Source organism: Poecile atricapillus, chromosome Z (genome assembly GCF_030490865.1).
Source record: "Poecile atricapillus isolate bPoeAtr1 chromosome Z, bPoeAtr1.hap1, whole genome shotgun sequence".
Classification (NCBI taxonomy): Eukaryota; Metazoa; Chordata; class Aves; order Passeriformes; family Paridae; genus Poecile; species Poecile atricapillus.
The window spans coordinates 59,411,299-59,437,206 of record NC_081289.1 but is presented as its reverse complement, the minus strand read 5'-3'; the positions used below and the strand labels follow the sequence as shown (position 1 = coordinate 59,437,206).

The 25,908-nt window shown below is 36.6% G+C and overlaps 1 protein-coding gene across 2 annotated transcripts in view; it reads left to right on the top strand.

The window, feature by feature from the left end:
- Positions 1-25,908, top strand: part of LOC131572839 (chemokine-like protein TAFA-5) — a 403,451-nt gene that overhangs the window by 110,855 nt on the left and 266,688 nt on the right. The gene's annotated exons all lie outside the window — the stretch shown is intronic.

The following is a 25,908-nucleotide window of genomic DNA, read 5'->3' as shown; positions in this document are numbered from 1 at the left end:
CTTTTCTGTTTTGTTTTCTTTGCTCGAGAAGTTGGTATTTTCTTTTTTTCCCCTACTACTGAAATAATTAGTCCCTTTGTTACTTGTGTAGCAAACTCTAGTTTGAGATTCAAGTGTGAAACCTGAAAAATGTTATATATTTGGTGGTGTATGGAAAAATCCAATCTTTTTAAGCAGTGTGAAAAACGATAACACAACAATATGGGGGTGTTGGTGAACCCATTTTTTCTTTTTTTACCATTGTAATATAGTTGAGAGTATAGCTGGAGGAAAAAGGAACCAAACTCATCTTGGAGTGCTGGCTGTGTAAAACAGGGAAAAAACTTTTTTTGTGACTGGGACAAAACTTCACTCAAGTGCAAAGTGACTACCTTGCAATCACTGAAGTATCAGTACTGATTTTAATTTAGTGTCAGTCTAAGCAAAGCATGAAACTCTGCTTTCACAGATTTTTTTTTTTCTTTTCTGAAATTAATAAACTCTGATTTGCCTGATTTGCCTAATTTAGAAGCATTATTCAGATAGCTCCAGTGCTAAAGGTTTCTCCTTTAAGAAACCTACCCATGCTGTAACTGCATTGTATGCAATGCCTCCCACATAGTGACTTATTTAACATTCTTTTAAAATGCTCAGACAACTGTATTTTTATATATCTGTCTAATGACATGGCCTATTTTGAGGAGATTTCGCAGAATTTCAGTCTGGTTTTTTACACTATTTGCCATTATACTGTTTTTTTTTTTTCTTCTTTGGTCTTTTAGGGCTTGATGTCTGTGTTACTGTTAAAAAATCCTTAAAAGGAAAAGCATTTTGTTTCTCTTCAAATATTTCATCCTGCCCTGTAGGAATAGAAAGCTAGCAAATTATTTCATAAAAACAGAGTCCATGGCCGTACTTGAAGGACTTTTAACACATTTTACATTTCTCTAGGAATTATAACTATTCTTAATATGGACTGCAGACAGCAAACTGAAGCTCTTTAGCTTGTTGGATAACTTAATTACATCAGTTTGTTTATGTTTGTTCCCAAACCATTTCTGTTTTCTTTAGCAGTGAGAACTATATACTGACTAAATTGCATGTAATGGGGTAGCTGTCAGACTTTTCTTGACAGGTGCTAATCTTCACGATAACATTTTGACCCTTTCTGTATAATTACTTCAGCAGTGTATGTGTTCCTTCTTCCCCGTAGTTTCAAGAGACACTGAATAGTTTGATGGAGTTGAATGAAAGTCTGTACAGTATGACTGAGTTTTTTCTTTATGAAGAACTTTTAAAATCCAATAGAAGTGAATGGTTTAAACATAAAATATTTAAATGAAGGCATATAAGAGAATGAGAAATGGATAACACTGGATTTAAGCTATGTATTGTAAGCAGTTTGTAGAATAAGATTATGTTTACTTTTTTCATTTTAGAACCTGGTGTTTTATGTTACTTTCAATAAGAAAGCAAAGAGAAAGTGTGAGGAAAGAACTAGCAAATAATTTAACCATATGCCTACCACATTACTTTATTAAGTAAATATGTATAAAGAAGAGTACATGTGAGATTACCTCACTACCTTCATAAGATTTGAAATAGTTTTCTGATGTCAGAGTTATCCCTTTACATTATAATTCAGTAAAAAGTTAGGAACACTATGTCCATTGGACATGATTTTAGACTGTTGATTTCCTGGCAAAAAGATTAATTTCCCATTGGAGCCTAATGAGCTACACAGGCTTGCTGTTTGCAACACAGCTGTGTGGTCGAATTCCTGAGTTAAATGCTTGGACATTTTAATTTGATTATTGCTTGAGCAGAAGGATAATTTCCTGTTGTCCCAAAGAACATTCAAATAAAGCCACCAGTTTGACTAGCTTGATCAAATTAGCTGATAACACCTATCTCCTGAGACAAGTTGATGGTACAAGTCCCTACACCAAACATTTCTTTTGTATGCAAGACGATTTAAGAAGAATGACTTGTAAAATTAATTAAAGTTCAAACCTGTTTTATTAATGCATGTTCTTTCCATTTTTGCATGTTTCATAATATTTACTGCTTATTTTCCCAGAGCTAAGTTTGAACAGAAAACAGACATAATCTTCACTTCATACAAAATTATACCATTACTACATGTATTTTTCTGTGTTCATTTTCCTTTTACTCACATGGAATTACTGATGTTATGTGGTAGCTTATGCTCTTATGACACACAATTAACACAATGTATTTTTATAATTTCAGTTGTTCTGCATGGCTATAATGTGTAGAATTTCCATGACATCCAGCTGAAATTTATTACCAGACACAAATCCTCCTTCAGTCTCATTCATAAATATGAGATTGTACATTGCAACAGTCAACTGAGATTTTTTTTTCATAATTAATGTTAATTTCGTGTTAATTAGTGTTAATTTTGTTAATTTTTGTTCCTGTGCTGAAGTGGGCCTGTCTTAATTCTTAGATATTTTTATAGCCATTTGTGAATTGAGGCAATTTGGTAGTAGCATTACATTACTACCATATAAATGGTGTTAAGAAACAATGAATGCTTGTTCTGAGATGAGTGGGAAAGAGCTGTTTAAATGTCTATTTTCATGAATATGTTTTTTTCAGGAAGTGAAGAATGGGTGGCACAGGGTGCCATTTTTCCACACTTAGGCTTTTGTGTGGAAATACAGGTCGTCCTGTGGCTAATCCCTTCCCCTATGTCCAATCTGTCCTTCAGTGTTTCTAAAAGATGAATAGAGCTGTGAACCCAGAAAAGGGTATTGTGATATATAATTGCAGTCCCATGCCTGTCTGATCTTCCTGCAAAGCAGTTTAACATACTCTAGTCAGCTGCAGTCAGTGTGAAGGAGTGTTAAAAATTTCAATACCTAAACTTTTTGCATACACTATTGAAAATTAAAAGTTACCAGGTATATTCACTACCCATGTCTGATTTTAAGTGATTCACTAACTGATACTGTTTCACACATATTCAAAGAGAAATGAAAAACATTTGAGTTGATGTTACACCCCATAAATTGTGGGAACTCCTTTGCCTCTGACAAGGACCCCTTTCATGCGGTAGAACGTTTTAACCATTCCAACACTGCAGTGATAGGGAAAGGTAAAGGATACAGTTTCTAAATGTGTCTTTGAGTATCATGGAAAGTAGGGCAGTTAGGGAGTAACTTCAGAAGGGTGCGTGTACGTGGCAGTCAGAATGTGTTACAGCTCGGGATATGCTTTAAAGCTTTGTTTATGTGCTGATACCTCATTAGGAGATAGAAATATCTAGTTTATCAAGAGGTGTGTTGATATTTTGAATGGTTTAGAAGATTTGGGTGATATTAGCCTTGTTTGGAGAGGGACTGCACAGAAGCAGACTCAGTCTCAAGAATCTTGCTTATAGAGAATTGGAATATTCAGATCCCAAAACCATATTCCTAATCTATTGGATAGATGTTCAGTAAGCTCTGTAAAATAAGGTGACTTTCTGTTGATACACTGCAATAGTTGAGACAAGAGAATTCCAGTACTTCTTTTATAAACAGATAATTATGGCTATAAACCAAAATTTAGTATAATTTGTGAAAATTTAGTGCATGCTTATATATATGAATAAGGTATTGGTTAGCAAATTTTTCATAGGTCTCTTTCTTTTTACCCTTGGGCAAAAGATAGCAATTATTGGTTACACTTGTAGGCACTTCTGTGTCAATTCTATTTATAGGAATTAGTGTCAAAATAGTGAAAAATGCTACAGCACTTCTTTTTTGAAAAGAGTGCAATATTACACATAATAACGTGGCTAAGTTTTATATTAAATATCTTTTTTTCTGACACTTTTTATACAGATTTAAATACTTCATCCTGCTCTAAAACTACAGAAGAATCTTTATGTGTAGTTTTGTTTTTAGCATGTACATTTTGATACTGACAATAATAAGGCACATATTCTATTTAGCTGTGTAACCCTAAACAACTCTGCTACTCCTCTGCTAACATTTGAAAATGTCTACTGACAGTATACCCAAGATGATTTTTTTAAAGAATGTTCTGTTCATAGAACCTGATGGCTTGAGGAAGCTGGTATTGCTAGTGTTTACTGCTGTGAAAAACCTTTTGAGGAAAGGATTTGTTATCTTCTAAAACGTTTTGAGCCTTTGGCCCTCAAAATTTTCCTAGAAAGAACTTGAATGTGACTTAGTATGGCAGATAATATTGCTGTCCTTTCATTTTTCTTTTATCTTCTAAACATAAAAAATTGCTTGAACCAGTTAGACACAGAAAGATAATTGCTTTTCAGAATGTGGGGAAAAAAAGTTTTGCTTTATTTTATTTTTTCAGTTTTCCCCGTTTTATGCTGTACCTGTGTCTCAAAACAGTGAGATACCTTGCATACCAGATGCGCTGCATATGTTACCTATATTTGGTAAAACTGAGATGAGAACAGTGTGTCCCAGCTGCAAATTTGCTGAAGGGTTTGTTACATTTAATGCACTGTAGTATATTTTTTTCTACTGTCTATCTTCCCTGTAGTTTTTGGGAGGGGTGTTGTGAAGAGACAGATATGAATGATATTTTCAGCTCAGGACATCAGGTAGAGAGAGGCACAGAATGCAGAAGTGGAGGATTTACTCTTCCCATCCAGGAAACAGAATTGGTGGCTGAAAATCCCTAAACTTGAATAAGGGTCTACACAGGAAAGAAAATGTGAAAGGTATCCAATTTTTTTTTTTCTTTTCATTTTTGATTTAGTTTTATGGAAACTAAGTAGAATTAAGACCCAGTTCGGTGGCTGTGTGAGGGTGGGTGGTGCATGGAGCTTCAGAAAAATAAGAGGGAGTCCTGCTTTGAGATAAAATATCTTTGTATTTGAAATATTTGGTGTTTCCAGTCCGTTGTTTTTTGTTTCTTCATTTGTTTATTTTTTTACAATTGGATTAGAGAGGTGTAGCAGTGAAAGGAAGCAATGCAGACAAAATTCTCAATCATTTTCTTTTCAGGGAGGCAGGAAAGATGTTCTCTATGTGGCATCTGCTGTGCTGGGATGTACCAAGAGGGGGAGTCTGACGGGTTTTCTACCCATGGGAGGAAGCTTTGAAATAGTCCTTCACTTTGTGTGTTTAATATGAACGACTTGTATGTCTTCACAGGGAGCTGCACCATCCATGGTATAAATCTCCTAGTTTTCCTGACTGAGCAACTTAAAAAAAGCCATTAGTAAGAGATTTTTTAGTAGCCTTTTTACGATTGCCTGTTTTCATAGCCCAGGAGCACAAGTGATGAATTATTGACCTTTCTCAGCATTTATCAGCGCTACCTATTCCTAAAGGCAGTACTATAGACTGGTGTGAGTCATTTCATACAAAAGTGCTTGCTGTTTAGGTCTGTTGGTTAATATTTATTTTTCTCCTTTCTTAGCACGCATACACTGTATCAAATATTCAACTGCCCAAACAAAATACAACTGAGACTTTTTGAAATTGAACTAAAAAGGCCAAATAAAAAAAAAGTGTGTATTCACAAGTAGTGTTCAATATAAGGTTGCTGAGAGGAGCCATAATTTTTTTTAAATTCACTAGTCAAAATATAGATGAAATTTTTCTCTTTGTTTATGTATTTAAAAAAACCCAAAAAACTTTTTATAATCAAGAAGAAAAGACTCAACACAATTGTACAAATTAAAATAACAGTATTTGTTTTGTGGTCATATTTAGATATCCCAGTTGGAAATGATAACTCAGCTGAGTATGACTGGCCAACTGCGGTATCTATTCCACCCAGTATTGCATTTTAGCTAAAATTTATTTTTCTTAGAAATTATATCCTTGTGCTACTTAAAACCCACAGTGATAGTAGGTTCTGTTTAATAAAATCCTATTATTTACCTAAATGTGCTTTCTATGCTTGTTCTAGAAGTCCAACAAAACATAGTGACTCTGCCTATTCATTATAATTTACCTTTGGCACCACATCAGTTCACAAGTAAATCTTACTGAGGGCAATAGATCTGCCTAGTAATTGTTGTTAGTCTTGTGAAAAACAATGAGTAACATGTTTGGAATATGTCCAAACACGAAATTAACATAGAAATTAACAATACTAATATTTTCTTAAGGCAGACCGTGTATTAATGTGTGTTTTCACATGAGTGATGTATTAATTTTGACCATATAAAGGGAAGGAGATTGTATTAATTTAACCGGTAAAAAAATATATTTGTAATACACAAGTATTTTCTGAACCTCAGCTTCTTTCTAATGTTCCATATTAGAACAGGAGACTATGTGGTGTTTCAAAGTCTGGGTGTTTAATTGCAGTCACACATGAGAAAAGATTAAGTGGATCCATAGGAGAACAAAGGGAATAGTGAAATCTTTAGGAGATATGACCTATAAAAAAGAACTAAAGACACTAGCGGTACCAAGTTTAGCAAAGAGATTATCAGCATGGTGAGAGATTTTAGTGGGTAAAATTCCACCTTGAGAATAACAAACCATCCTTTCTGTAAAGTAGGGAGATCACAAGAATCAATGAATGCAAAGTGATTTGAGGGAAATTTAAGCTAGGCATTGGAAAAGGTTGCAGCAGGACAGATTTGTGCTGGTGCTTTAGGGAGGACTTGCCATTGGCAAGAACAGTTAAGCATTGAGATAGATTGTTTTTGGGTTTTTTTTGAGAAGTTGTGGAATAGGAGAGTTTTATTTTCAGATTACAATCTTGTCTGTTGGGAACAGTATTCTTAAATTGAAGCAGACAGGTGGACTAGGTGGTTTCTTCAAGTCCCTTGAAGTCTGTTTCTCTGAAATGGGCACTTACCTAAAACTTACGAAAGTGAAAGATATTTAAACATCTAACTTTAGGGCAGTTTTCTGTTGGCAGCTGAAGTCAATAGGCTCATGAGAAATCATCCTGGGGTCTGAAAGTCTCAGAGAACAAAAACAATTCCAAGAAATCAGCCAGTGTTTTAAGTATTATTAGCTAACTCATACGTTTTTTTTAAGTTGCAGCTATAATTTAAGAACAAAACAAAGGAACAGAAAATAGCATGATTTACGTAAATAAAGATTACTTTTTAAGTACTGTTTATGTCACATCTATTTAGGACTCAAAGGTGTCCTGAATCAGGACCGTGCTCTGTTTGCGCTTCTTCATATGCAGTGAGCAGTGAAATAGAGATACTTGTTCAATTCACATTCTGGTATTTCTTATGAGATGTGGATTTGTGTGTTTCCGACAGTGATTGTTTCTGCCAGTCTGATCTTGTTACCCCAGCATGTGAGGGGCTCATCTCCAGGTCACCCTATGGCTACTCTGACCTCTGGTATGGGAAACACAGAACCTGCCCCACAACAGAAATGGCTTCATAAAGTTCTCTGTTAACATGTGCCTGTTGTGATTAAAAGCTTTGTGTTCATTGCAGTCTGCAATGGTGTGTATCTTGACGCAGTACTGTCCAATTTTTAGATGCCTCTATGGCTCCAAATCCAGTAGCAAAAGGAGAATTAGCAAGTTGTGCTGACAGAAATGCTTGTGGGTTGATATAAGGACAGGGAGAGATCACTCACTAATTACCATCACAGACAAATTCTTCTTAATAAAGAATTAATTTAGGGAAGAATGAATTTAAATTATTGCCAATGAAACTCAGAGTTGAGTCACAAGAAACAAATCTAAATCTTAAAACACTTTCACCCCCTGACTCCCTTCTTCCCGGGCATCACTTTGTTCCCAATTTTTCTGCCTTCTCTTTTCACCCAGAGTGGGTGCAGGGGGATGGGAAGAGGGGTTGCAATCAAAACATTGTCTCTGTTGCTCCTGCCTCTTCATACTCTTCCTGTCTCTTCCTCCTCTTCAGCATGGGGTCCCTCCTGTCTTCCACAAACTTCTCTGTCATGTGTCTGTCCCTGGGGTTAGTCAATCAGCTAACTGACTGCTGCAGCGTGGGCTCCTTTCTCCCTGGATCCACTGGTCTTGTCAGGAGCCTGCTCCATTGTTGGCTTCCCATTATACCACAGCCTGCCTTGGGCATCCATCTGTTTTAGCAGGGAGAGGTCCTTCAGAGGCTGCAGGGGAATCTCTGCTCTCCTGTGGATCCCCATGGACTGCTGGGGAACAGCTGTCTCACAGTGGTCTTCACAGGAATCTCTGCTCTGACACCTGGAGCACTTTCTCCCCCTTCTTCACTGGCCTTGGTGTTAGCAGGGCTGTCTGTTTCTCTCTCAAATTCTCACTCCTCTTTTTTGAATGCTGCTAGAGTTGCATAGATTCCATGCCCCATGCCCCCTCCTTAAGTATGTTGTCACAGAGGTGCTACCACTGTCACTGATGGACTTGCTTCTGGCCACTGATGTGTCCATCTTGGTACTGGTTGGCATTGGCTTCCTTGGACACAGGAGAAGCTTCCAGCAGCTTCTCACAGAAGATATCCCTAAAGCCCCCCCATCTGTCCCCAAACATTGTCATGCAAATCAAGTATATTCATAGTCCACAGCCTGTCTTGGAGCAAGTTCTGTGTGGAATTATTTTGTTTCTGTGGAGCAGATATGCACTACTGAGTTTTTCTACTTAGAGATGTAGAAGACCTGGGTTCAGTTCTTGTTTTCTTGAGCAGTACTAACATTTCTTAAAATAGAAGAAATAAAAAAGTTTTTTGAAGTTACTGTAACACAAGTTAAAATTTCTTTGTCCCTTTACACTAGCTTTTGAAAAAGCACTTGCATTTTATGTCGTTTTGTGTTGACTGCTAATTGATCCTGACAATGATTTTATTTGATGTCTTTCGAAATTTGCTAATATTTTTATTGTATTAAATTACCTTTTTTTTCCTGCATTATGCTGTCTATACAAATTTATGGCTTTAAGGAAGAAAAAACCAAAACCTCTGCTCCATTATTCAGTTGCACATGTTTTTGAGATGAATTTAGCCTCAAGAGAATCAAACAGTTGTTTGAAATGGTCATTGCTTGAGTATCACCTTGCTTATGGCTATGAACTAACGGAGATTAAACTAAAATGGCTGTGAAGATGCTTCCTCTTCCTGTGCATCAGCAGGACCCGTTATCTGTTAATCCGTTAAAAGTATTATTTAGTCATTAAGAAAAGTGAATGTTCTTTTTAATTCCTCTTTTGTTCTATCTTTTGCCTTTGTTTTTATAATACATGCTGGTAGATGAAGTAAAGAGTCTTTAGCTCCATTTATTGTGAAAAGATCTTGTAAATGTTTTAAGCATTTTGGTGTACTTGGCTATAAAACTATATAGATTGTACCAGATGCTGCCTTATCTTATTTTATAGAATTATAATGGATGCTGATGAGTTTTAGATGCAAGCCTTTAAAGATAAAAATCACTTTGCTATGTATCATTTTCTTTGGTAGAATATAGTAACAGCCCCATTTTGTTGACTCTTTTCACCTTTACATTATTTTAACATTTTAGTAAAACTTTTTGTATTTTAATATTCTAAGTAGTTCCATGTCTTCCCTACAGACTATTAAAGTATTAAAGTTGTGTTTTGCTTGTTATTTAATCAATAGTGGCATGATTTTCAGGTGGGCTGAAGACCCAAGAACTGCCATTACCTGCAGTTAGAGACTGTATGATAAAACATGGATTGACCAATTTCTTGGCCATGCCCACTTACTAATCTAATGTCAAGGCCCAACAGATTTATTATAATTACTGGTTAATTCATAATTAGACAAATATCAATTTGTTATGATATATAGGCATCACTTGTAGTGTTAACTATTTATAGTAAAAGGTGTTATAGGCTTAATTCACATCCGTTTTTCCTTTTCGTTGCACTTTTCTGAACCCAAAAGCATTTTGCAAACCTCACGTGTCTTTTCACTTAAGCAAGCTTAAACTTTGGTAACAGCCTTAAGAAACTAAATCTATAAGGTATGAACATTAAAGGGAACAATATGATTGTTTGATGTTAGGAATGAAATCTTGTCTGCATTGAAATTGAGATTGAACTTCTTGCTGTTTTCATTTATGCTCCAGTGCAGCATTGAGGTTCTACTTTGGTATTTTTTTACCTTGGTCTATTGACCTGGGAAAGCGTCCTTTCCATCTGTAAGGTGTGTGAGGTAAATGCCTTTGGAAGATAATTCCTACTGAAACTCTTTCGAAACAACTGATTAAAGCGTGTATTAACTGTGAAGGTTCTGCTCCACACTACCCTTCCTTGTCCGATACTTGGGCACTGCAGCTCCTGATGACACTGTTTTCTGATGGTAAAGTAAGGTTATTTTCCTTATTTCACAGACTCTAAAGATTATGTCTGTTGTGCAACTTCATACTCCATTGCAGTGAATTATTAGTGTTAGTAGTATGTGGAATTATTAGTCTCAGTAGTATGTGTTTCTACTTAATTATGCACTTACCTAGAGCCAAAACTGTATCCTTGCAGTCACTTAACAAATCTGGAGACACTTGCTGTTCACAGAAGATTGAAAGAAAAAGATTGTTAAATTATACATGAGCAAGTAGTTAAAATAACAGAAGTTATGAAATATAATTTCTCCTCAGCGTCTCTTCACAGGCATAATGCTTTTTGTCATCTAGAATTGCTGAACTTCTGTAGTAACTCTTGTCTACTTTTAGTTTCTGTCTTGCATGCTCTCCCAAGAGAATGCAGCTTCCTTCTGCATGCACCCCTGGAAACATGGACAAAAAAGAAGATGGTCAAGGGATCTCATTATTCTGAATACTGTGGTTTTTTTCCCCTTAGTTTCTAGGCTCTCTTAGAAATTAATTCCATGTTTGTTCTGCCTGTGGGCTTTTATAAGTATAGCCTTGACTGTCCCTCCACCCATTAAAAAATTGTTACAGTCTGATTTTCAGTTTAGAAAATGGCAGGCTGAATGATCTAGTTCACTGGGCATTGAGGTTTTGTGTATTAGCTAATGAATTACCAGCATCCTGATTTAATTTTGTTAGAATATAGTCTGAATGTTTTGGGTTTTTTCTATAGTACTGACAGAGAACTAGGATGAACATTGACTTTGTGCCCTTTTTATAAGTCATTGCTAGATGGTTATTTTTCACTCAATTACTTGGTTGCAAACTTCTAGACAACTGGTCCCTTAGGAAGACAGCACAGACCAGAAAATCACAGAGTGGTTTGGATTGGAAGGGGCCTTAAAGATGGTCTATTTAAATCCCCTTCCATATGCAGAGGCACCTTTTACTAGACAAGGTTGCCCAAATGCCCATGGTGGGGGCATTTTGTTTTATATGTCATTAACCTCCTACATTTTCACATGCATTTTATTGTATTGTCATGTTTTAAAGTTTTTTCCTCACTTTTGTGAGCTCCATTATGATAAGAGCTAAAATGCATTAGATTTATAATTACTTTTAATATTAAACTCAGTTCATAGAAATTATACATGTTTAGTAATGGCGTAAAATGAATTGAATCTCTATAATTATTACAGGTATTTTAACAAGTAGATTGAAAATTCTTGTTGGTTTACAAGTTGAGATTTGCAAGTCTCTTTTTCAGCAGACAAGAAATGGGAGTCACACTAAAAGGAGTTGCTTTTCTGTCAGATTCATTCTAATGCTATGATTCTCTGATATGATGATGATGTCAGACCTATCTTGAGGCTTACATAATTCCTGTAATGTTCACTGTAACAGGAACTGCAGACACCTGTGCATCTTAAGGCAGGCAGGTTCTTGAATTCAGTAGTCTGTTCACTACTAGAGAGGCATATCAAAACACAATTTTCTTCATAAAAAACCAGAGCAGTCATACTTTCTTTTCCAGATTTTCAAATTTTTGTCACAGAAAAGAAAAAAACCCAAACAAACAGTAGAATTAGTTTTAATGGAATTAGCAGTAAAAAAAGCAAAACAAGGACTGAATTGTGCTGCATATTTTCATTTTCTAGAAGTTTACAAATGTAAAAGTCAAAGAGAAAAACCTTTGCCATAGAACCCATTTGTTTGATTGCTTTCTCTTGCACTTATTTATTGTTATGGTTTAAAAGTCAAGGTTAAGCAGAGATGTGCTTACAAACTGTGATTTAATCCCAACTTCTTCTCACTGGGGATTCATCTTTTTGTATCAACTGTAGCCATTTAAAGTAAAAAGCTATTCTGATTCCATATATGAGAAAAAATTATGTATGAACACAAAGAAAATACAGAGTTTGTAATGAAGCCTCAATGTAAATTTATATTTTGAGAAAAACAAAAAAGTTGCCATAGTAACATGTAGGTTGCAAAAATTTTCTAAATCTGATGTATTAGACTGAAGAAACTCTTAACTTGCATGAAATGTTTCTCTAGTTTTGTGAATAAGATTATAATTCTGTGTATTTGGCCACAATTTTGCACAAAACATAAAAAAATACGCAGGCATTAGTAAGTTGTGCAAACAGAGTCTTTTCCAATCAGCTTTCTAATTATGTTGTTCATAAGATAATTGTTGTTTTGAATCTTTTTCCCTAAAAAAATTGTGGAATATATAGGTGCTTTTCAGTATAAGACTTTGTTGCATCTCTGTTGCTCAGCAACTGTACAGTCAATATTGATGAATTTTAAACGTGGGGCACTATATTCTGTCTGTTCCCTTAAATTGCTTTTTAATTTTTATAAAATGATAAACTTTTTTTTTCTAGAACAAACTTACCAATAATATTTTTATATGCAATAGGGCTTTGCTGAACAGATGAAAAGACAGAGTTTAATAACAGGATTCATTTTTGCTATTTCAAACGACTAGTTATAATACTATGCATTGTGAATATTGTAAACTCTAGTTCTGAATGCCATGGGCTGCTCTGTTTCCTTTATAACTCCACATGCAGCCAAACTGAGCAAATAACTTTTACGGAGCAATTTGCAGGGTCAGTTTTTTTAACTAATTAATTTACTGCATATCTGAAATCTCAGCAAACAGCCAGTTTTTATTTTCAGTGCTACTTTTATATTTAAAACTGATTAGGAATTATGTATGAAATAATGTTTTCACCCAACCATTGTCCAGTGCTTTCTAAGTATCACTGTGTTGGGTCCATCCCTACTGATGATGGCCAGTGACCTTTTGACTCATGGAAGGATCTGAGCTATGTAACTCTTTAAGGTGAAGTTTTTGCTGATGTCTGATACAGTTGAGTGTTATAGCTTGGATAATTCTTCCATACTGTTGTGTTAGATTTAAAAATAGATCTCATTTTTACATATGTTAAATGTAATAACAGGAAGTACTCATGGCTAGATAGCACTAATGTATACCACCATTACCATTTTTCAGCTGCAGTTCTGTTGCAAAGTCCCCTTTCCTATCATAAATTTTTAGTATATATATTTTTAGTTAGCATTTATTCTTTCCTATAGAATCATAAGAAATAAGTCAGAAAGCACGCAGCAGATCTGAGTACACCTGGACCATTATTTTGCTTTCAGACCTCTCATGATGGAGATTCTACAGCTTTCCCAGATTTTCATGCTGCACTCATCTGTTATGTCTGCATTTACTCTTGAGTGCTTGCTGTGGTATCAATCATTTTGTCATGTGGGAAGGCTGGAGCAGAAAGCGCACACACATACAGAGCTTTTTGAAATCCTAGCATACTTAACCCAATTAAGTTGTAAAGATAGGACTTTGTTTGTGATGCTGGGTTGCAGTTGCAGAATGTGGTGAATAGCAAATCAAACAGCAGTGTTGCTGCTGGGGAGAAGGAAGACTTTCTGAGGACAACCAGAATCAGTGGTGAGGGGTGGCATCCCTAGCTGAGAAGGCACTTGGACAATCATGTTATTCCTTGGCCTCTGCCCCTGAAGGAGCAGCAACCATTTATCTATGGCTATTTTATTTTTTTTTTTTTTTTGCACCTCATACAAGGGTGTTTTACATGTGTGAGATGCATGTTCCCTGTTTTTCCTTGTGCTGTTTCTACTGAACTTGCAAAGCTAGCATTCCTTCAGTAACTAGTATCTGGCCATGATTTGTGTTTCTGCTCCCATCCTCAAGTTTTTACATCCTGGGAGGCCCCTACTTCACATCACTGCAGCATAAAAATGGCTTCTGGTACTGCCCTGGGTACTCGTCCCCTCCTTTCCCAAAATATCCCAGGTCAACAGGCCAGTGGTTTTAGAAGTTGCCAAAGGTTGCTATTTAATGGTATTCCATAATTTTTAAATGCAAGTCTGTGCAATTTAGTGTTTAGGAGTAGCATCCATGAAGCTCTGACTACCCCTGTTGTTATCCAGGACTTGCAACATGCCTTGTGAACACAGTTCATAACAATTCATTTGCTATTGTGACTAATGTCTTTGTGCTGATGCTTTGCTTCCCATGGAAAGGCAAATGTGTGAGAATTTTACTGATTTTTTTTTTCTTTTCCTGTTTTAAAAATACATGAGTTCATCTGATGCATAGAAGGTATTCAAAGCGGCATTTTGAAGGTACTCAAACCAGCAAATCATTGAAGGTATTCAAAATAGCAAATCTAGCTCTCCTGAAAGTTTTGAAGGAGGTCACTAGCAAATATCTGTCCAATGGGATATAAAAAGTCATATTTTAACTCCATTTTTATATAAGGAAACATTTGGTACTTGGAAGTATTTAGGACACGCAGTTGCTACTGTTGACAATCTTGAATATTTTTGAAAATCATCCATCTCTAATTGCTGCTCTGTGCAGTCTCACTTTGTGTTTCTGTTTTCCAAAGTCTTGGCAAATATGTAGCTTATTTCTTTATGATAGAGACAGTAACTAAATTTCATATTAGAGGGCACAGTCTGTGAGGAAATATTCCTTGCTTATTCTTAGCTAAGGTTCATGTTCTGCATTTTTGCTTCAGGGTGCTGCGAGGCTGGCTGCTCTCCGGGGATAGGGTGCAGGGGCAGGACCTGTCCCACCACAGCCCAGAGCCAGGCAGCCAGGGGCACAGGGACAGCCCTGGGATCCAGTCCCCTCCCTGGGATCCAGGAACCTGGCTGGGCCCGTGGCTGGACGGTGAGGGGCTGGAGGGGGCTGGAGACCAGTCCTGCTGTGGCATCACTGGGTCAGGGCTGATGGCCCTGCTGGCTGGCCTAGGGTGTGCCGAGAAGGGACATTGGTACCTTCAGGGCCCTGATGTTGTATCTGCTTTTGTAGCTGATCCACTAAGAAAGTCCCTTGAACTTGCTACAAAGGCAGCAGGAGATTATCAGCATTCACTGACACTGTGTTTTGCAGTTTTGCATATTATGTGATAAACATATGCTTGTCTTTTAGAGACCATGCACATTACTCTCTGAATGTGGTAATGGGCCCTGAATGAGCTCAGTGTGGACTGGCACTTGAAGATAAATTGAGCCCTGTGCTAGATGACACATTGCTGCACTATGTCAGTTCTTCGAGGAAGTAGGATCTGTGCTTCTGAAATTGTCACTTCTTCAGAAGAATAGAAAAGAAATGCAAGAATGGAGGGTTAATACTGAATTGAACTGTATTGGACTTCCTTTAATGTTATCTAACTGATGTTATCAGTTAGGTCCTCCTTCTCTAAACTGTGTTACAATGAAAGGTTTGCTGTGTTTTAATAGTACCTGAAAGTCTTAGAAAAGCATGAAGTTGTCTTCCGTGGATGTGACTTTGTGAAGCATTTTGGGTTGCAGGATCCACTGCAGGATACTTTTAAACCAGTACTTTTATCTCCTTTCCATTTTCCTTTATTCCACCTGATGCTTCAGACAATGAATAACATTGAATAAGGGACAGCATAGTTTAATCTACTGTGAATGGACTGTGTTGCCATGACACAGAATTTAGGAATCATTGTAGTATCACATAGAAGGACATGCTTAAAAGTAGCAAAAATACCTAGTTTTACATTGCAATCTTAAATTGTAGAAATTAGGCACAAACTATGCATGGTTGAATTATTTTTTCCTCTCTCTATATTGCACATTGTGATGTTACAACAGTATGACTTGCATCCCCACAAGTAAGGAAATACTTGACTGTACTTGTGATTGTGGTAGAGTACCTCATATTTCCGATACTGTATTCTTAAGTGATACATAAACATATTGATTCATTAAAACTGCAGTTATAAAAAGTTCCCTTTGTATTATTGTATGCAAAAGACATGCTGCAATGTCAATGAGACCCACATTGTCCTTCTGGGGGATAATTTACATAGTCTGCAATTATGATTTCTCAAAGGACATCTGATAGCACTGTGCAATGCTGCAGGTAAATGAGTAACCACAACTCTCAGAAATTCACTCAGCTTGAACAGAGTGTGCTCTTTTTAGGTTCTGAAAGTGTCTCAGATCATATCTGTGTGCAGCAAATGTGCAATGTATGATGAAGCTTTGCTGGTCATTCCTCCCTACCATGGTTTTACTTTGTATTTTGATTGTGTCCCAGTCCACCTGTCCTGGAAGTTTATGTACAATTTAGAGGCTTGACAGGCTTAAATGCACATTTGTGGATGGTAGGTTGACCAAATTTCAGTTTAGCTGCAAGAGTGACTGCTAGCAGCAGTGGGGATGTGCTATACTTGTAAGACATCTTGCTTACGTGTTCATTTATGTCTCGGTATATGAAATGTGCTTTTGATTTTCAGTTGTAAATAATGACTGAAATTTGGGTTTTGGTTGAAAATAGGAAATATCATGATCATATACATACTTATTGAATTTTTAGTGAAAGAAAGTGGTGAAAGGTTTATTTATATTTGGGATGCATTCTTTCAATATTCTGCACAGGCAAAAACGCTCTTATTTATATAGCTTTACTTTTCAGTGATGATGATGATGATGAAACTTGAGTTAACATGTTTAAAATGTGTATTTATGTTCTGAGGTATTAGGTGTACATACACTGTGAACATGAAAGTTAAAAATATGTCATAAATACTATATGGGAGGGACTTAAATGTTATGACTGGATACTTATATGTCTTTAGTTTTAATGAACTTGGTTTTTCAAAGGTTTGTGACAAGGGGTGGAAGATGGAGACTAATTCTAGACTTGCTGGATGATCAAAGACAATTGCTGCCTATAGTCAGTAAATTCTGAACTTGCACACTGAAGCATTTGTTGGCTAAAAGCTTCATCACCCCTAACTATAAGTACAGTGTTTCCTTATAAATGTAAACTTAATAGTCTTAAACACCGTAGGTCCCATCTCTCATTTGATCAGCTCTACAGCTGTTCTGTTGGTCAAGCCCTTTTACTCTTTCTTTTGCCTTTTTCCAACATTTGTTCATCTAATTACATTTTTCAAGTTGAGCACCAGAACTTCATAGGCCATAACAGTCAACTACATTGTATTCTGTCTATAAACTGAATTTGTTGAAGATTTTTTCACCTTTAATCCTATCATAGGCTTTTTCAGATTTTCATTGCTGTTTTTACTGGAAATATGATTTTTTTCCACCTTAATTTATTTGTGGTACGTGTCCATTTGTTTTTTTACATTTTCCCTCCTTCCAGTATGTGCACCCACTTAAATTATTAATATGCCTTTTTTCCTTCTTAGCCTTTATTTTGCCCTGCTGAAGAAAAATTTATATTTTTGCAGCTTTGCTTCAGAATGTGCACATGTAGTATGGTTGTCATTACTTCTTTTCTCCACAAACAGTGGCTTGAAAAAGTATAATTTTACCTTCAGCTGTCTTGCAGCGGTGTTGAGCGGTAATACTAATACTTGCCTCTCGTTTTTTAGCATTACCTCTCCCATTCCTGTTTATTAGGATAGCAGTTGTCCTTTCACAGGTGAATAAGGGTGTTAGTGTACCATGAATCTGTCATCAGTTCATCATTTTAGTCCTTTTTTTCTCCTCTGTCATTTCCAAACAGTAAATGCCCAAATTTTTCATATAAATTATTTTTAGTTCCTGCCTACTTGATTTTCCATTTCATTGTTCTCATCCCACTTCTGTTAAACCCATCATCAGAAAGGCATTCAGTTCTTCCTATGTTGTATTTTAAGCCTTTATTGTATTAACTATGCATCTAAAATTTGTATTTTAAAATTCTTTTGAGCTTCTATTTCAGAGGTACAATAAAAATAATTCAGTAACCAAATTTAAAGTAATGCTTTATTTTGCACATAAAAAAACACTGGGGAAAAAAACCAAAATTTAAGATTTGATATGGGTTTAAACTGACATTTGGAGATTAGATTTTCAAACTAAAACTGTTGTCTACATTTCTGAAGACTTGATCAAGAATGGTATTACTAGTTCACTTTTTTAGGACTTCCATTGTACAATATTCCAGGCTTTCATAATTAAATGAGAAAAACTTGCATTTTATTTTCTTTTTTTTTTTTTTCAGAACTGAACTCAGTGGTTGGCTATGTCAATTAATATTTAATTAATCAACTCTTATTTTATACTCTGTATTTTGTCTTTCTGTATATATTTGTAAAAACACTCAAAATATGTAATGGTTTTCACTTAGTGGGTTTAGGAAAAGGTATGAACAGGAGAATTAGTGGGGTTATTTGTTCTCTGGCAGTTGCACAACAATATTTTGTTTTCTTTTTTGATACCTGCTGTTTGAGAAATGTAGTTTTGAATTGCTATGGCTTTTATGCCTACAAAGAAAGGCTTAGTGTCTTATGAATTAGACTGCATATTTTCCAGTGTATTAGGGACATAGGGTCTTCAAGCTGTTAATTTACTTTTCAGTATTTTTACTGCAAATAGATGATCAGGCTGTAGGAGAGAAATGAGAGGAATAATTTCAAAGTTTATGTTTGCTATTTTTTTAAATTAAGAACTCCTGTAAATTGCCTCGGCCTGAAAAGACCCCACTGAATAAAGTGGAAACAGTTGAAGATGAATTGTGGTAGAAAAGCTTTGGGTTTTGGTAATGAAATACCTGTCGATTTAAAAAAAAAAAACAAAACCAAAAATACCCATAAACAAACAAATCCCCCAGAATAAACTCCCATCACTTTTAGCAAGTGAGACTATGTAATTACATTCCCAAACACACATAGTTTCCTAGGGATGACTGTTTCACATTGCTTGCCTCTTTCATTTGGGAAGGTACACCTCAACTTTTCTTTTTTTTTTCAGGCAAGCTGAAGTGACTACAAATACTAACTTTTTACTGGCTTTGAAGAGGAAGATTAGAGCAGTTGTATGGTGTGAAACTAGTTTCCATTTTTTTATAAGAAGCACTTAACTGACTTAATTTCACAGAAAGGTTGACAGAAGTTCATGATTCTTGTAGGTAAACCGACTCAGCTTTGAACCAAACCATCAAGAAGATGTTTCTGATTTTATTCAGTACCAGTAAAATTGGATGGTCTGAGATCTTGAGATGTCTAGTCCTGAAATTATTTGCAGAATTTAGGGTAGGAACTCACATGACCTACACTGAGAAAAGAAAAAAAACAGGTGTTTTCCTGAAAGCTGTTTTTCATGTCTAATTTTCTCATGCAGTATGGACCAACTTCAAAATTCTCTCCTGGTCCCTTGTGTCAGAGAGTGATGAAAGTGTTACCTCCTGCTGGCCCTTCTGTTGTGTCATTTGCCCTCACGAGGTTATTGGAGGCATGTGCTTTACAAATGGCTTCTTCTCTCTTCTTTTGAAAATTGTTAATACACTTTTAAAAGGAACAGACTTAACACATTTATGGCACCGTGTGAACTATAAACTTGATTGATATGAAAGTACATATTTTACTGGAGAAGGAAGTGTACCCTAGCTGCCTATTAGCTGACTGTAAATATACAGGATTTTTTAAAATATTACAAACTCGACTGGAACTGCGATTTTTCAGAAAATGAAATATTTTGGCTGAGTTTTGTGACCCCCTTTCATCTGTAAACAGATCAGGATTTACATTGCTCCACAGTAATTGCTGATTAAGGGTTTCTGTTTCAGGCTGGCATTTTTTACTGTAATGTATGTTTCTCAAATATTGCAGCAAAAGCTGGAGATACTTCTATGCCTTTCAAATATTTTGGGGCTTTTTTCCTGTTGAAACCTTCAAAGGAAAAAATTAAAACTATTACAGAATTTAGAACCTGCAAGGGTGATTTGTATATGCTATGCCTTTTTCATTATTTACTGACTTGAGATGCTATAAATCTTACCCTCCAAATCACAATATTCCTCTCAGCAGCTGCAGCAGTAGCAGTGCTTAGGCAGCAAGTAGAGTTCAGCTGACAAGATTCTGGCGTGTGTTTCTCTAACACAAACATGGCTCATAGAAAATGGATACACAGACTAATTCTGGCAGTAGCAAGAGCTCTCACAGGAAGAAGTTCAGTGCAGGTTGGAGAGCTGTGCAACTGATCTAAACGCTGCTCATCTGAGCTGCCAAACAGGCTGGGTTAAAACTCCTCAAATGTAAACAAGATTTATCAGTTTCAGCAAGCAAACCTGCAGAATTTGATAAATGTCTACAAAAGACATTTAAAAAGATAGTTAGAAGGCTTTCTTGGACTGAAATTCAACCAGCTTTGAATGTATCAATATACTGTTTAATTAATGTCTTTGTGGAGCAACATTAAAATAATACTGTGCTCTAATCCTCTAAGAAGTAAGGCTGTCTCAGAACTGCAGCTGAACTACATGCTGCATAAATTAAAATTTGCAATGCACAGTATCTTTCTGGATCCTTATTAAGTGGTGTGATTATGCAAAAATGTGAAGTATGAAAATGGACATTTCCAAATAATCATTAGTGTTCTGTTATCTTCCCTTTTTTAAGTCCATTTCCACTTAGAATTAGCGTATTTTCTTCAATTATTTAATGTATTACTGTTAAGAAGACCATGTTTCACAGTTTGTGTCATACATCTGTATTTTTTTCCTAAATTCAATGTGCTTAATAGAGGAGAAAGCAGTCATTTATTTCAACATGTCATTAATTTTCTCAATTTACTCTGCTTCTTGGTCAATAGAATAGGCTTTTCAATGTAGTGTAAACTAATTCCAGTCAGAAGAAAGTGATATTAGCACAAATGACATGTTTTTAAATAAGAAATATTACCAAATAGTCAATGTATTTAGTCTGCACAGGACCAGGCTTTGAATAATTTTGGAATATAGCGGGCATATTAACACTGCTTGTCAAGCAGAAGGAGGGAAAGGCTGCCCTTCAGAGATGGGGGTTAATTTAATCTAAACTGCTTGACGGTCTTCAGCTTGGCAGCTCCATTTTGCCTGATGGAAGAGCAGAGGTGAGCTGTGACCCTGTCCCCTGCCTGTCCCTGTTTCAGCAGGGATGGGTTTGGAGGAGGCTGGATCACACTGCTCCCAGGGAATGTGGCAAACAGAGCAAAGGGCTGCTGAGGGTCGTGGCAGCACCTGTGCTGCTGTGCCAATAGTCTGAAGCAAAACAGCAGCCTGTGGGGAAAAAAAAAGTAAATTAGCCCCATTGCTATGAAATCAATAGGGTTGGAGATTCACCTCCTTGGAGGGTTTCTTTTGTTTGATGGTATGCAGTAAAAACTGACTTTAGGATACTAAACTGAGATTATCCCCCTTTCTTCATTTAACTGTTGTGGAAAAGCTGACTCCAGCCTCAGTGAAAACCAATATCCAGGATCGTCTACACAGGGGACAAAGACCTTGATTACTCCTCTACACCACAGACATCCACTTCATGGCCTTTATGCTTCTCTTGCCAGGGACTGATGCTGTCAGGACAGCTGCTAAGATGTAATCAAACATACAATCAATTGCCTGGAAAACCTGAAAGAATTGCTGACAGGCCCAGGCTCTTCCATACTCCTTGGAAAGAAATGCATGTGGGGAAGGATATTGCTATATATAGATCTGATACTGAATAATCTGAGAATAGTACCTATTTACTCTTTATGTTAAAAAATTAGATTCACGGGGGCAGTATCAAACAAAGAAAGGAACTTTAATGTCAATTTTTCTGTTTTGATGGTTATTTTTTGGAAATACAAACTAGTAGATACGGTTCTGTGTGAAGACATGAGTCTTTTGCATGAGTCTGTTTAAGAGTCCAGCTGTGCATGCACTGACACTGTGATTCATATGCTGACCTTAATTCATATTACAATACCCCTTGACAGTGTGCCAGCTGTGAACAAGAAAATGAAGAATAACAGGATTTGTCCTTGTGTTCTGTCATGAAAATATGAAACTTGTCAGTTGTCTTTTAGTTAGCTCTGCCATGTTAGATGCTATAAACAAAGGTATGCCATGTCATGAAGTATATGGAAGATACTGATGCTACCCATCAGGAAGATCTCATTGGTTAATGTTGGAAGGCAATATTAATTCTGTGTAATTCAACCAATTGGAGAGAGCAAGGCAGAGTTTGTTGCCATCTTTTTAAACTAGACCTAATAGACAATTTCACTGTATACAAATGAAATTGTAGTTATCTTTTCATTAGCTGGAAATAAACCTACAAGAGGTTGCACTGGAACATTGTCAGAGTTTTCATTCTTATTTTACCATTGGTATTCAATCTATGAACTGAGGGAGCCCTGCTATTAAATTGTTTTAAAAAAACCCACAATTTCCAGAAAAAAAAAAATCCAGATGAATATGCTTGCTAACTAAATTAAACCAGCAGATAACTTGTTTTACAACTCTTTGATTTTAATGGAAGGCAGGTTTTTAGGTAAATGGCTGATTTAGAGAATAGGGTTTTGTGATTTGAAACAGAATATTTTCTGGACCTGAAAAAAAGAGAGTTTGAGAAATATCACTAATTAATGCAATTCTGTCATTACTACGGAGCAGAAACCTTTTTCCAAAACTTGATGATTGCTCATCCTTTCTTTGCCTTAGATATCCATTGTGGGAAACATTCTCTGGTGTACTTATGGGGACAACAGCCCCCTGTCTGCCCTAGCTTGATGTAGGGACAGTGCCTTGTACAGCTTCCAGCTGAGAACAGTCAGTATAATGCAGCAAAATGGGCAGCTTTTAATTTGTCATTGGTTATGTGTCTGTATAGGGAAGCTTCTTGTTTGGGCTGCATATGCTGTCCCGCAGCACTCCTTTAACTTTACCTCATGGGTAGCTGTGCTTTCAGAGTGTATCTTCAGGACTGCATGCAGTCCCACCCCAAAACCAGAGCATGCAGTTTAGTAAAAATACTGCTTTCAGTTTCAGTGAGAGAATGGGTGCAGTTTGTGTTGCTCAGGGAAGCGATTTGTATCTGACAAGGCTGCAGAGTGGCTTCCAGCATGACGGTTTTTTTGTTTCATGAAGTTCCATTTTCATGCATGGACACAGGCTTGGGGGGAAGAAGGGGCCCTGTGCTTTTCAGAGCTTTTGGCAGTGGTACTGTTGAATTTTCACCCTTGTGTCATCTCATGCAATAAGGACTTCAAAACTCTTCCTGCAAGAACATGTATCAATCCTTCAGTTCCAGCTTCTGTGCTTGGTTGAGCTGTATCTGGTATCTAGAAACTCTGCTTGTGTTTAACTCTTGTGTTGCTTTGACACTGAAAATACACCCAAAAAATTGGTAATGTATTTCTTTTTTTTTTTTTTTCCTAGTAAATACTTAATTTCAAGCTTGTCATAGCTATCCTTCCTAGACATTGTTTCACATGATTATGTTGTTTTACATTAGTTATGCTCTGCAGTTTGATAGGAACAATATTTCTGTCACCAACAGCTCTGCCCTAAAAATATCTGTACATATCATGCTAAAAGAAAGACAAAGGCAAGGCAGGGGCAGGTCAATGTTACTGACTTTAGATATCTGAATAAAAAGGGCTGAGAGAGCAGAGAAAAGGGTCTATGTTCAAAAAGGTGAGAGCAGGCCATGTATTCTATGTTTAAAAAGCAAAAGAGTGCATTTCTTATTTCATAACTCATTCCTAGTTGAAATATTAGCTGCAGTTTGGCACTAAAGTAATTTGTTTGTAGGATCAGTCCCTTGCTGTTCAAAAGGGGAAAGAGTCTGAGGCATCCAAATGTTGCAAATCCAAACCAAACCTGAACCAAAAGCAGATGAGATCTTTTATGTTCTTAAGTGAAGATGCATGTTGACTGGATGACTAAATAGTATATGTTTTTTTTTCTTAATTAATATAACTGCACTGTAGATAGAAAAGCTCTGTTTTTCAAGTAGCTAAGTCTCTGCATTTCTATTGTTTTTTTCCCCCCAAAAACTAGAACAAAAAGGGTTGAGACTTTAAGCATTGTTATAATCCACCTGATAATTTTAAGTGTTATATATGCTTACAGGTTTTTTTTCAGCAGCTTAATGAAACAGAGTGATTGCACCAGTGCTTACTTTGTAGTTTCAGTGAAGCATGTGCAAGAAGAATCAGACAGATTGGTACAGTCTTGCTATTAGCAAGAAATAATTTGGTCTGTTAGATAGGTTTGTAATACTGTGTTCTTTGGGGTTTTTTTAATCTATGATCCTTTACTACAAATGTTTCAAGAAACAGTTTTGGGTTCAAGGGAATGAGCATTGAATATATTAACACTCCTTGTTTTACAAGTTTAAGCCTTATTGGATATGCACACAGCAGAGAGCATTCAGACCCACTGCTGAGAGGCTTATAAATGTTTCACGTATGGCACCATGAGGCCTTGTGTATGAGTTCAGATAATTCAGAGATTGCTCCATTTCGCACAGCCTTCTTGGAAAAATGTATTAGGTCAGTGAGTATCAACATTGCATACTGTGCTTTGTCCTTCCTTTCTTCTGACTCATCTGGTGTTAAAGGAGAACTTAGATTGGAGTGGGTTTAGGGTTTCCCTTGTGTAAGCAAGGAGAATAATTAAAAAAGTTCAGTTAATTAGTATTTGTGAGTTGTTCAGACCTTACAGTGATAAGGTCCATAAAAATGCCAAGATAAAAAAAAAAAATTATTTACTTGAAGGTCATAATCCTCTCTGTTGTTTGTCAACATTTGTCCTGTAAGATTGTTAAAGTTTCATAGCAGTATAATATTTTTCTGTAGCATTTCTCTTTTGAAAAATTCATAATACTTTATAATAAATGAACTAATTATCACAATACCCTTATAAGTGGTTTATGTATCTTTATTACAATGCTTTGAGAGCTTAAATTATAATAGATGCAGGTTAGTTGTCCATGGGAGGCCTTTGTGGAGCTAAAAGTAGAACACAGGTCTGTTGAAATGGTTGGCCTCTGATTTGATGGTTGGCCTCTTTTGCTTTGATTTGTGAGGAGAGAAATTAATGCTATCAGATGCTATCTAGCAAAAAGAGTCTTAGGAGCACTGGAGCATAAAGAATGCATATGCAATTAGAGGCTCTAGGTTTAGAGATTCACCTAGAATTTGTGGCTGTACTTGCTTTGCTTACTTAGAAGTATAACCCAGAAGTCTATGATGCTAATGAAAGTGTCTCATTCTGAAGTGCTTGCTCATCATTCAGATATGTATGCTCTGTAGAGTGCTTCAGATGTCTTCACTGGAAGTCCAGCTGATGCTTTCAGGGATGACATCACTCCAAGAAGATTTACAGTAAGGCTTTCTTAGGTGTGTTGCTCTTGGCCTACTCTGTACAACCCTTGAGTCGTACAGTTCTCAGGAGCTCTGATAATCGCTGCAGCTTGGCATAATTTTTGTTGTTACAATCATAGTGTAAGGAATCAGGTGCTAATAAAGGAGGAAAAGGGCTAGAAGTGGGAATTGGGCCACCAGCTGTCTGTCCGTGCTGCCCAGCTAATCTCATGGGTTGTTGCACTGGGTTTGCATGGCAAGGTTTTGGTAGTGGGGGCTGCTGCTAGGGAGGCTTTTGTGAGAAGCTGCTGGAAGCTTCCCCTGTGTCCAATGGAGCCAGTGCCAAGCTATCACCCGCTGCTGGTCAGGACCAAGCCCATCAGTGGTGGAGGTAGGGCCTCTGGTGTAACGTAGCTAAGGAGGGGAAAAAGTTACTGCACAAAGGTAAATTGCAGGTGGAGAAGAGAGGAATGGGAATATGTGAAACAGTCTTGCAGACACCCAGGTCAGTGGAGAAAGA